General features: G+C 38.6%; 1 pseudogene; it reads left to right on the top strand.

The window, feature by feature from the left end:
* The first annotated feature begins 813 nt into the window (after positions 1–813).
* LOC126503683 (60S acidic ribosomal protein P0-like) lies at positions 814–1,726 on the top strand (annotated as a pseudogene).
* The last annotated feature ends 11,293 nt before the right edge of the window (positions 1,727–13,019 follow it).

Consider the following 13,019-nt stretch of genomic DNA (forward strand, 5'->3'; position numbering starts at 1 on the left):
CACACCTCAGATCTCTATAATTTTTTTTTAAATTGGCATAGACATTTTTCTTTCAGTTAACTCACAATAGTGAAGTGAAGCAGCTGGGAGCTATGTCTACTTCTCTAGATCTAAGTCTATGTACACATAGATTTTATTGATAATTTGAGAACTTTATACATTTTAGTTTGATCACATTCACACATCTCAAACACCACTCCTATCCCTACTTAATCCTCACTCTACACCTTTCCAACCTTGTGTTCTCATTTTTTTAACCTGTCTGATGACATATTCTTGTGTGTGTGGCCATCCACTAGAGTGTTCAACAACCAGAAAATGCACCTTTAAGAAACTAATTCTCCCAACAACCATCTGTTCTCAGTAGCCCTCATCTATAGATGACTATGTGTCTCTCTATTCATGGGTTTTGTTTGGTTGAAAGGATCAGCCACAGTTCTTATGTATGCTTTCACAACTTCTGAAAGTCCATATATTCAACTACCCTATTGGCTCTGGAAATAACTGATTTGTTGTGGTCATCCAGACCTCTGGTTCTTATTATTCTGTCCCTCTTCTGAAATTCTCTCCTAGCTTTGGGAAGAAGGGTGTGTGATATATGTGTTCCATCTAGGGTTGAGCCCTCCATAATTTTTTATTCTCTACACTTTAATCAGTTGTGGGTCTCTGTATTAATCAACATCTACTGCAAAAAAAAAAGAGAAATGTTTCTCTGATGAGGGCTAACACTGATTTACAGGTATAATAATACATTCTCAGAGTCTGTTTAATAAGATGTCTCGTTAGGAGAATAAAAGAGTGGTTTCCATTGTGATGCCCAGGGAAGATAGGAGGACAGAAAAGTACAAATACTTCGAGAATATCCAACTTTTGGAAGATGACCTGAATGCTTCTTGTGGGAGCCGACAATGTGGACTCCAAGCAGATGAGGCAGATCCTCATGTCTGGTGAGGGAAGGCTTGGGCAAGAACCCCTTTATGCAGAAGACCACCCGAAAGTATCCGGCTAACAAGCCAGCTACAGAGAAACTGCTGCCTCATTTTGGGGGGAATGTGAGCTTTGTGTGCATGAAGGAGGACCTCACCAAGATTAGGGACATGCTGTCAGCCAATAAGGTTCTGGTTGATACCCTTGGTGGTTATCACATCCTGTGAGGTACACTGTCCCAGCCCAGAACACAGGCCCGGTGGCTGAAAACTTTTTCATCCATGTTATTGGCATCACCACAAAACTCTCCAGAGGAACCACTGAAATTCTGGGTGATCTGCATCTGATAAAACCTAAAGACAAAGGAGGAGCCATTGAAGACACCGTGTGCTGAACATGTTGTCTCCTGGTTCTCCTCTGGGTTGTCATCGAACAAGTTAATAACAGGGACAGCATTTACAACCCAGAAGTACTTGACATCAGAGAACTGATTCTGTGCTCTCACTTCCCGGAAGGTGTCTGAATGTTGCCAGTGTTTTTCTGCAGGCAGGTTAGCGGACTGTTTCCTGAGTGTCACACTTTCCTTCGGTGGGTACAAGCGGGTTCTGGTTTTGTCTATGGAGACTGAGTAAACCTTCCCACTTGCTGAAAAGTCCAAAACCTTTTTGGCTGATCCACCTGCCTTTGTGGCTGTTGCCCATATGGTGCTGCCAATGCCTTGGCCTGCCCCAGCCAAGGGTGAAGTTAAGGAAGAATTGAAGAGTCAGATGAGGATATGGGATTTTGCTTCTTTGACTGAGTCCCTCAAAGCAAGCAACTCGGCTAGCTTAATTTGATAAACATGGCAACAGACGCTTACTTCTCTTAAAAAAAAAAAAAGTTTTTTTTTCCCAACCGCCTATGACCTTCTAGCCCCAGATACTTGTTCTAATTACTAGGTATGGGTTTGATTACGTTGTGTGTCTTAACTCCAATCATTATAGTGGTAGGTTACTCCAGTGATATTCATGCATGTCACTATTTTTACGTTCTGATAACTATTCAAAGCCAAATAAAATAGATCTGCCCCCTAGCTATATTAGTTATCTATAGCTGTGTAATGATTTGAAAATATAGTAACTTTGAGTATTTCTGTTTCTATGGATTCGATGACTCTGTTTGAGTGTTTGTTGTGAAACTGGAATGAAGGCTTTGCCAGGGATGCAAGCAACCAAAAATTGGACTGAGTCTGTAAAACTCCCTTCAAGCTCACATGGCCATGTCAAGTGGCCCTGGTTCCTCAAAAGCCATTTCCTAGAAGTGTGGTTTTCTTACCACATAGTCCAATCTGTGTGGAGGCCGAAGTTTCCTTGAGTCTTAAATGACATGGCATATGGCTTTCCCGGTGCAGGTAAACCAACACAGTAAGTAGAACAGCACAATAACCTATAAATGAGTCATTGATGTCACTATCCAGCTCTTGCATTCTATCCTAGCAGCTGAAATAGAAACAAGTCATTGAATCTAACCCATTCTTCAAGAGGAAGAATTATCTACACATCTTTTAGAGATAATTATTAAACATATGTGGAAATTATTAAGCATTTCCATATGTGCTTCTGTGATATGTGAGAATGTACTTAACAGCTGAAGACAATAAAATGCACAACCAATTCAATTTTCGTCCACTAGTGGGATTCTTTTATGATAGTGTGATATGATAATAGTGTTTCAGAATGCAAAAGGACAAGGCAAAAGCACGGTGGATTAGATATATGTCATTCTAATTCTACAAGATACTTCATTCACTTACCATTTTATTCATTTTCTCGTTGGAAAAATATGCATATACAAGAGCAAGCAAGGAAGGAGTGCTATTTTATATTTAAAAATAAATCTAAATGCCCGTTAGCTCTCTAGAAAAAGAAATGTAGGACCAATACAAGTTTAGGGAGAGACAGTGGTATGATAGGAACTGCTTTAAAAATTCTTGCTGGTGTCATGCATAATAAACATTGAAGAAAGGCTAAGATGGAAGACCGATTAGGAGATAGTAAAATAATTAGATGATGGATGATAAGAAGTAATACACACTGTGACCATCACTAATGATGAAAAATGAAAATGTATTTAAAATACATGCTGAAGAAAAGTGGGATAATCATCTTGCTTTACTGAAAGAAATTGTGCATTGTTTTCTCCTGAGTGTGGCTTGAGAAGAATTCACACATCCATTCCAAAATTTCAGAAACTTCTATAATGATGAAAGAAAACAATTCTATAGTCAAACTGTATCCCAGAATGGAGTTGACTCATGGCCTCTCCTCGAAACTGACTGTCATATCAGTAGTCACGTCAGTGTGAAAAGAGAGCATGGCCCTCTGTTATAAATAGAGCATCCATATTCTTTGTAATGTGTGGAAAATAAAATGAAAGTCTTGCATACATTTTGGAAGTACCAGTGATACCAAACTATTAGTTATACCTTCTGTTCTTCACATGGGGCTTACAATAACAGTCTTCTGATATATATATATATATATATATATATATATTCTCGATAATATTAAAGGTACATTAAGAATATGCTCAATGGCAACAAAGAACAATATACGCAGAGAAATGTGCAGAAAGAAGGACTTTGAAGTTCAAGATATTTACATTCTTGTCTTTTTTATTTCTCCCTAGGTTTCTGACATTTGTCATGTGAAGGTTTTTAAATCATAATTTTTTTCAAGAAAATAATTGAAATTCACACAAAGAGTGACAATATCAAACAAAGTAATTTCTGTAAATACTAGGGACAGTGCCTGACATTTATTAAGCTCTAATAAATATGTATAATTAAATTGATCCTACTTATTATTTGGGATTATTTGATAAATGGAACTAAGTTGATTACAAACATATTTTGTTAATTTTGAGGATTTAAAAGCAACAAGATTCAAAACATCAATGCTTTGCTTTATTTACATACAAAAGGTGGGGTTCCTTGGGTCCATGACACTGTCTTTGTGAGGGCATAGCAAGAATCTTGTCAATTGTGTTTTGCTCTACACAGTGATTTCCTGAAAGGGGAGCCACATTAGCAAAGAACCAGAATATTAGACTACACAAGTGTCTTACGGTTTTTGCAAAATTGCTAAATATCACTATTGACTTTAATTGCCCAATGGGCTTCATAAGTAACTGAAACAAGCTTTCCATTTGAAGAACAGTAACAAGCTGGGTCTGTAGCTCAGTGGTAGAATGCTTGCCTAGCAGTATGAGACTCTACAATCAATTCTAAGTACTTCAAATATTAATAATTATTATTGACATAAAATGATGTCACATTTCAATGCTTTCAATCATTATAATTTCTTCTGTATATAATCAAAGCAAAAATATAGGTGTTTTCAAAATTTTCAAGTTTCTTAACAGCTGAAATATCCTGGAGTACACCATGTATTAGGTCAGAATATTCAACAGTTTCCAAAGCAGTTATATGATAACATTATCCTTAAATGTCAAAGAGATTAAAATAATCAAGTAAATGCTTCTTATATTGCCTAAAAATAAAACTAAATAAATCATCCACAATGTGAATAGCACTCATTATACATTCTTAATGAACTATATTTTAACTTATATTTTATTACTTTTGCTTGATAAAAATTCTATTAGTGCTTTCTGACATGTTATATTCATATAAAGCATGCTGTATCACTTTATTCTTAGTATATATCTAACTTTAGCTTGGGAAGTGGTTTGGGGATAAAGCACTTAATTGAACTATCATGAAAGACCTGGGCTCAAACGTTCAGTACCCATTTAAAGCTAAATGCAGTAGTATATCTCTAATCCCAGTGCTTCTACAGGAGGATGGGTGGTAATTGAGACAGGAAATATCCCAAAAGTTCTTGGGTCAGTTATCCTGAGAGATATAACAAGGAAAAACCAAAAGAGACCCTATTTTATACAACATAAAAGATGAAAACCAACCCCCAAAGTTGTCCTCTGATCTCCACACAGTGTCATTCACTTGCTCACACCCACACAAATAATAAATTTAATAACATTAACTATCAAAGTAAATCATCAACATATTACCATAACCGTGATTACCACTAAATAAAAACTAAAAAAAAAACTTCACTGTACATCTCATACCTATATTGAGTTTTGTTGTTGTTGTTTTGTTTGTTTTTGCAGACAGGGTTACATTGAGTAGTCCTGGCTGTCCTGGAACTCACTCTGTAGATCAGGCTGGCTTTTGCCCACTTCTGCCTCCCGAGTGTTGGGACTAATGGTGTATACCATCACACAATTATATTTTCTAAATACCAAAACAACAAAAAAACACTATCAGCAATTTGACTATAATTGTTTCTCATTTTAGATATAAAAAAGAGAACAGCCATTACCTTCAAGAGAATGTAGTAGCTCTTTGCAGAGTGGTGACCTTGGGCATGAAAAGAACAGCAAACAGTGTAGGTGCCTTCAAACTTCATCACAACTGAAGTGATCTGCACACTCCTATGAAGGCCTCTGATAAACCATGGCCATGGCTGTGGCATCCCACTAAGCCATCCTTTCTCCAGAGGGAATATCGTTATTGCACCATGGGTTAGTGAGCATTCTGTAGACTTCTGTATAAATGGAATCATCCTGTTCTGTTTCTTCTTTAACTGGGCATGATTTTGTTTCCACTGCAATGTATTGATTGATGTCTTATCTGTATTGTAAAGCATCTCTCCAATGTAGATACTTCCTAATTTCCCTAGGTAATCCCTTATTTAAGGATGTCTCATTGCTTCCAGTTTTTGGCTGAGCCGATATGAACATTTGTTTATAAGTCATCTATGCCTATGACATTCGAATTTCTCTTGGTTGAAGAGCTGAGTTATAAGTGTATGCAAAGATGTTAGTCTGCAGTTTTCCTAAGTTCTCCCATTACACAGAAGTAAAACAATAAAACACCTTGAGCAAAATGTCCTGGTGCAGCTTGTATATTACTGATTTGGGGGGGGGGGTGGTTCTTTTGTTTTCTTCTTTATTTATTTTCATTTTTGGGTTCATACTTTCTGTCTAGTGCTGGATTTAAATGACCGGTTTACTCCACTTTCCTAAGACAGATGCAGGTGTCATTTACTTGATCCTTCCATATTCCCTACTACACAATACAGCACTATGAAGTATTCCCTATGGGCTGTAGTAGAATCCTGTATATTAGGATGTGCCATAAGTTTGAGTTCAATCAGTTCAAAGTTTTAGATTTTGCTTCCAATGCTCTTTGCTTCTCAGTTGAATTATAAATCTGCTGTTGAGTTGTCTGTGGTATGGAAACATTTAAGATAGATTTATGCTTTCAATTTTTAGTTTATTTTCAATGTGAAATTCTCATATTTTCAAAGTACATACTTTGTGTGTCTTTAACATTTTTATTGAGTCTTGTTTAACAGTCAGTGTCTACAGAACACACATTCTGTTGTTTTGGGACAGTGTGTTCTAACACTCTCAATAGGTCAATTTCATCGATTCTGTTGTTCATTTCCTTAATATCCCTCAACTAAACATTCTAATTTGCATACTATCAATTATTAGACAGTGTATATTGAAACTCTAATCAGGCAATGGCCTTCCTCCTTTTGCAGTTCAGCCAAATTTCTCTTCTCACCATGAAGAGTGATTCCCTCAGAACTGGAAAATGGCATTGTGTGCTGTAAGTATTACTGTTTATTAGATATCACTTTGACTAACATGACATTTCTTCACATTCACCCTTCTTCATATTCATGTGAGCATAGTAGGTGTTTTTCATGCTTATATTTTTAAATTATTTATGGCTAGATTTTATATGAATATTGAGATTAATTACCATTTAAAATTATTAGTAGTATTAACAGGTTTACAGTCTTACAATGTTAATTTTTCTCATTTCCAGTTTGTATATGAATTGAGTTTATGTATAATACTCCATCATTATCTTACTCTTCATCAACAATCTGTTGGAGTTTGAGCAATGGATGAGTAGGTACCATTTCTTTGTGCCCTTGCAGCAGATACAAGTTTAGTTTCCAGCACCAGTATAAGGTGACTTTTAATTGTTATGATTCTGATGCTCTCTTCTAACCTCCATAGGCAATCACATCCATACACATGCGTGCAAACACGCACACACACACATGTACACATGCACACGCACAAACAAATAATTAAACACTGCAAAATATACACCCCATCTTTAATTAAATTTGATGGTATTTTAGAGATTATAGAATACAAAGTAGAATAAATGACTCAAAAATATAATAGAAACAGTCCACAATAAAAACTCATAAAATTTAGGAAAACTATAAAGGTGTACATCACTTGCTCTACTTCATCTAATCTGATGCTATTATTTTTTATATTTTTAAAAACTGTGTGTGTAAGAGTGTTTTACCTATATGCTTATCTGTGCACCACTTCAGAGTGTCTACAGCAATCAAGAGTGGGTATCAGACTCCTTGGAAATGGAATGCTGTGGAAATGCCTTCAGTCAACAGCCTTTAAGTTACCAGCCCACTTTGGGCATGGTCTCTTATAATATAAATGCAGACAAAAAGTGTGCCTGGGCCTCTTGGCTGCTGGAATTGTTTCTAGTTCCCAGCACACACAGAGGACTGGGAAGCATTACTCTTTCTGTGAGCTTATCCTCAGATAAATAAACAAAATATTGGCTAGGACTGTAGCCAAGTGAAGTCCGGTTGGGGATAGAGAACCATTCCTACTGGATTGCTCCTGTGAAGAAATATCAGTAATGGCTTGGGAAGTAAAGCTCAGTTTCTTGAATGGAAGTTCTACATGCTCTCATCACTGTGTGAGTATCTTCACTACCGGGAAACTTGTTTGAAAACAGTCTAAAAAAGACCTCATATCTTAGTCGCTATTCTATTGCTGTCAAAGGACTCTATCACCAAAACGATTCTTGTAAGACAAAACATGTAATCAGGGAGTTGTTTACAGTCTCAGAGGGTTAGTTCATTATCATCATGGCATGGGGAATGACAGAAAACAGGCAGGCACTGGTGCAGTAGCTGAGAGCTACGTATTGATTCATAGGCAGAGAGACCTGGCTTTGGTTGGATTTCAGAAAACTCAGGATATATTCCCAGTAACACACTTTGACTAATAGGTCCACACCTACTCAAACAAGGCCACACATAATCAGTCTCACTCCTGGGTAACAGAGCATTCAAACTTATGAGCCTAAAGGGACCACTCTTACTCAAACACAGCCTATCAGCATCAGAGTCCTGGGCTAGACATTACTTACCCTCAATCTCATTGGGGAATCTCCTTGAAATATTTGCATATTGCTCTCTTGTATTTTCTCTTAAGTAGTGCACAGATAATAGTGATTATAATTATCTCTCTAATTTAGGAGAGGACCGCATGAGTAAATCTCAAAAATAGAATTTTAAACTATTTCTGAGGCTGTTAGTCAGGTGACACACATGGTTGGTTTTGCTGCGATGGTGGTGCCACTGGTTAAATATTAAGTCACTGTGAACAATCCATCAAAGAATAAAACTGGACTTCTGCCAGGGAAACAGGTAGGCTATCCTTCGTCTCTCCCTCCTCTCCTCCAGTCCAGTCACCTAGTCTTATCCTCAGCTCAAGAAAATACCAGCCTCCTGAAAACACTCCATCATGTCTGCCCCCATCTCACATTGATCATGTAGACTTTCTCCTCCCACGTTCCTACACCTGCATATCACTTTACCCACATCAGCTCCATCATATGTTCCCTAGGAGCCCTCGGGCCACTCCTGCCATGGAAGCAGTAGACTAAGTGCACATCTTTGCCTCTTCCTCCTCTTCTACAAAGCCAAAGCTCCAGTTTCATCCTCTACTCTCTAACAGAACACCCACTGCAGCCTCGCCTCCCTCCCTGTACACCTCCAGGAGTTGACAAACTCATCCTGTTATAACTGTCCTCAATTCCAGCAGGCATTCTCTGGAAATCTGCCAACACAACCTGCCAGAGAAGCAATTAGGCCAGCAAATCAGGAAGGCACGCTCGAGATAAGGACTCTACCTGCCTGATGCCATCTCCCAGTCTCATCCCTAGATTAGAAGCAAAGTACTTTTTGTAGCCTCTCCTCACGGTCTGCCTCGACACCTAAGCAATCCTGGTGGAATATCTAGGTTGACTACCTCCTGTGGACCTCCTCAGTCTTCTTCTAGCTCAACGCATTGATAAGTGTGAGGTGCCAATACCTAGTACACATTTGACCTGGCATCATCTGTGACCACAATTATCAGGACAACAAAGAATTTCCTACCAAGCAACACACAGAAATCCCACTTTCCTAAAGAACCAGAAAGCATCTAAAATTCTAGTCTTTATAGTATCAAATGTTTAGATGCTAAGGTAAAATTACAACCAGTACAATATATCTCCACTAGAGCCCAGTGACCCTGTGAACATTGGTCCTGAGAATTACAACATAGATGATACACTAGACAAATACTTTAAAATAGCCGTTATTATTATATTAAGACACTTAAAAAAGAAATTAATTAGTCCCTTGAGATTGATGAAAATTCAAGCAAGCAGTAGAAGGAAATGCATAAAACAGTTGAAGACCTGAAGGTGGAAATAAAATCAGAAAAAAATAAACCTGAGAGAAATCTGAAAATGAAATTTTAGGAACCCAAACAGGATTGTTCGAGGCAATCCTTGTCAGCAGAATATAGTAGACTGAAGAGAGAAAGAATCTCAGGAACTAGAGACACAAGAAATGGAAGATATGGGTACCACAGTCAATGAAAATTGTTATATCTAAAAATTCTTTTATTTGATTCTTTTATTCGATTCTTTTTATCTTTTTTGGAATCAGGGTCTTCCTTGAAGAGCCTTCTTAATCCACTTTCTCATGAACCTAATGCACATTGTTACTAGTTACCCAGTTGGTTGAAGAAGCCAAGGAGCTAGTATTTACTGAGCATTGACTCTACTACAGCCATGGGTTCCACCCCATCTCCCATCTACTTCCCAGAAAGCATAAGATCCTGCATGGGGAGTTAACAAAGACTGGTATATCAAGTTGAGGCAGGACCAATCCCTCCACACTGCATCAAAGCTCAGCAAGTTATCTCACTCTAGGGAAGGGGCTTCAAAAAGTCAGATCATACACCAGGGATAGAACCCGGTCCCATTGTCAGGGGCCCCTGAGCAGATCAAGCCACACAACTACCACCTGCATGCAGAGCAGGCTCCTCAAGTGTCAGTCTAGAGTCTGTGAGGTTCATGTGTTCATGTCATCTGTTTCTGTGGGTTTTCCCATCATAATCTTGACCCTCCTCCCCGCTCATGTAATCTCCTCATCTCTCTCTTTGCACTCCCTGAGCTCGGCCCAAAGCTTAGCTGTGGATCTCTGCATCTGCTTCCATCTTTACTGAATGGAGGTTCTATGATGACAATTAGGGTAGTCAACAATCTGATTAAAGGAGAACGCAAGTTCAGGCAACCTCTCCACTATTGCTAGGAGTCTTAGCTAGGGTCATTCTTATGGATTCCTAGGAAGTTAATTAGCACCAGGTTTTCCCCCTAACCCCATAATGACTCTCCTATATTAAGATAGCTCTTTTATTGCTCCCCCTCTCAATCCCTCTCCCAATTTGCCCCATTCCCTCATGTTGTCATCCTCCATTCACTCCCCTATACTGCCCTGCACCCAGTTTACCCAGCTCATTTATTACCCCTTCCTGTGACTATCCATGTATCCCTTTTAAGGTCCTCCTTGTTACCTAGCTTCCCTGGGACTGTGAATTGTAGTCTGGTATCCATTGCTTTATATCTAATATCCACTTATGAGTGAGCACATACTGTGTTTGTCTTTGTAGGTTTGGATTATCTTACACAGGATGATTTTTTTCTAGTTCCATTCACTTACCTGCAAATTTCACGATGCTATTGCTATTTTATAGCTGAGTAATCCTCCATTATATAAATGTATCACATTTTCTTTATCCATTCTTACATTGAGGGGCATCTAGGTTGCTTCCAGGTTCTGGCTATAATGGAGAATTGATTTTCAACAATGAAATCAAATCAACAAGCAAATCTCCTAAACATAATCCCAGCCCTTAGAGCAAGTGTTGGACTTTAAGAAAGACATGGAGGGAGGGGTGACATGACCTGATCTAGTTATGCTCCTATCAAGTGTGATATGGTTTGATGAGGCTATAGTGGCTGGCATTGCACAGGCAGGGTCTTTGCTCTTGGGGTGGTTCATGTAGCCAGTCTTTTATGAGCACCAGAGGCTCAGAATCTTGTTTTAGAGTTCCATGACAAGCTACACATCAGTGTTTAACCAGAAGAACTCTTAGGGCTCACAGTCATTTATGTCCCTGGCTGCAGTATAAACCAGCAAAAGGACAAATCAGTGTCCACACTGGCAAAAGATGTATCAAACAGAGGTGATTCTTCCCTCAGAGGCTAAAGAAATATTTCAAGTGCCCAGGAAGAAAAAAGACATCCAAATCCTCAGGTCTAAGGGTTTTCTGGGCCTGGGACTTGAGCACACATATTTCAGAGCTGCTTACATAGGTATTATAAAAACATACCAAACAAGAAAGGGAGTGTAGTGAGTAAATACTGGACCAACACAAGAGTGATAATCAAACTCTGCATCTAAATATCTGATGTCAGCTTGATTTCAGGTCTCCATATCCTTTTATCCAAAGCTAACTCTTCTTGTTGTGATGAAACAATTAACAGAAACAACCTAAAGAATCAGAATTTGTTGTTGTCCAGAGTTCCAGGGTAAAGTTAACTAGGGTAAAGAAGTCACAATGTCAGGAGATTAAGGCAACTGGTCTCCTTGTATCTGCAATCAGGAAGCTGAAAGCACTGAATGCTGGTTGATGTTTCTCTCACTTTCTCATTCTTACACAGTCTTAGACCATAGCTCTGGGTTTGCACCACCCTTATTTAGGATGGGCCTTCCTGCCTCAGCTATCACCACCTAGAAGCTCCCTCTCAGATGTGCCTAATAGATTGTCATCTAAGTCATTCCGGGTCTTGCAAAATTGACAGTCAACATTAATCACCACAAAACTCAAAGACTGTTTTATTAGAGTCTGAGAGTAAAAACAACAGATGAGACAAATTGTAAATGAATATTGGCAAGTACAGGGAAGACCAAAATGGATGAGAGGAAGCAATAAAAAAAAAACAGGATTTTTCAATTTCAAATAGATTGCAAGAAAGGCAGGTTTAGCAATGGGGATCTAAAAAAGGTTGTGTGGTCCAGGAGAGTTCAGAGAAAGAGGGAGAACACTGGTCTTAGGATAGGCATGCTTTTTTGATATCCAAAGAGAAGATAAAAAGGAGGAAAATGATGTTGTGTTTTCACAGGACTCAGAATAGTGCATAGGCTTAGCAGACAGGACCTTTAAATAAATACAAGAAAGAAACCTGTGAGGTCTATACATACCAATCTCATGAATAGCATAGCTATTCCTTCCTATTTTGCCATGTTTTCAGATCTATCAACTTTGCAAACAAATCTCATTAAAGGAATAACTTTTCCTTTTCTCTCTACCATGTTCTCATCTCAGATCTATCAACTTTTTGAGGGATAGTTTCCTGGTCAGTTGGCTCGCATCTCCAGCTGGGATAATTGTTAAAAAAAAAAAGTGGGCAAAAGTTGTTCTGTAATATTGTTTTGGGGAGGTAGAAATTCATAGCACCACCTATGGTCCTCTACAAATCCCTGACACTTTCACCTTTTCATATGGAGGATGCCATGCTTCCTTTACTTTAGAAAGAAAGAATGAATTAAAGATCATTATATTACCAGCTCAACAGGAGGTAGGGTCATAGGTGATTGTGAGGGAAAGCTCAACCCCTAGCAACTTTCCATGCCTGGCAATGCCTGTATCCCTACAGTTAGTCCCTTGGGAAGCTGAGGATAGGGAACCTGAAATGACCCTATCCTATAGCAATACTGACGAATATCTTTCATATCACCATAGAACCTTCATCTGGTGATGGATGGAGATAGAGACAGAGACCCACACTGGAGCACTGGACTGAGCTCCCAAGGTCCCAATGAGGAGCAGATGGAGGGAGAACA

Source organism: Alexandromys fortis, unplaced genomic scaffold (assembly GCF_014885135.2).
Source record: "Alexandromys fortis isolate MF-2015 unplaced genomic scaffold, M_Fortis_MF-2015_v1.1 scaffold_2_26212498_36691700, whole genome shotgun sequence".
Taxonomy (NCBI): domain Eukaryota; kingdom Metazoa; phylum Chordata; class Mammalia; order Rodentia; family Cricetidae; genus Alexandromys; species Alexandromys fortis.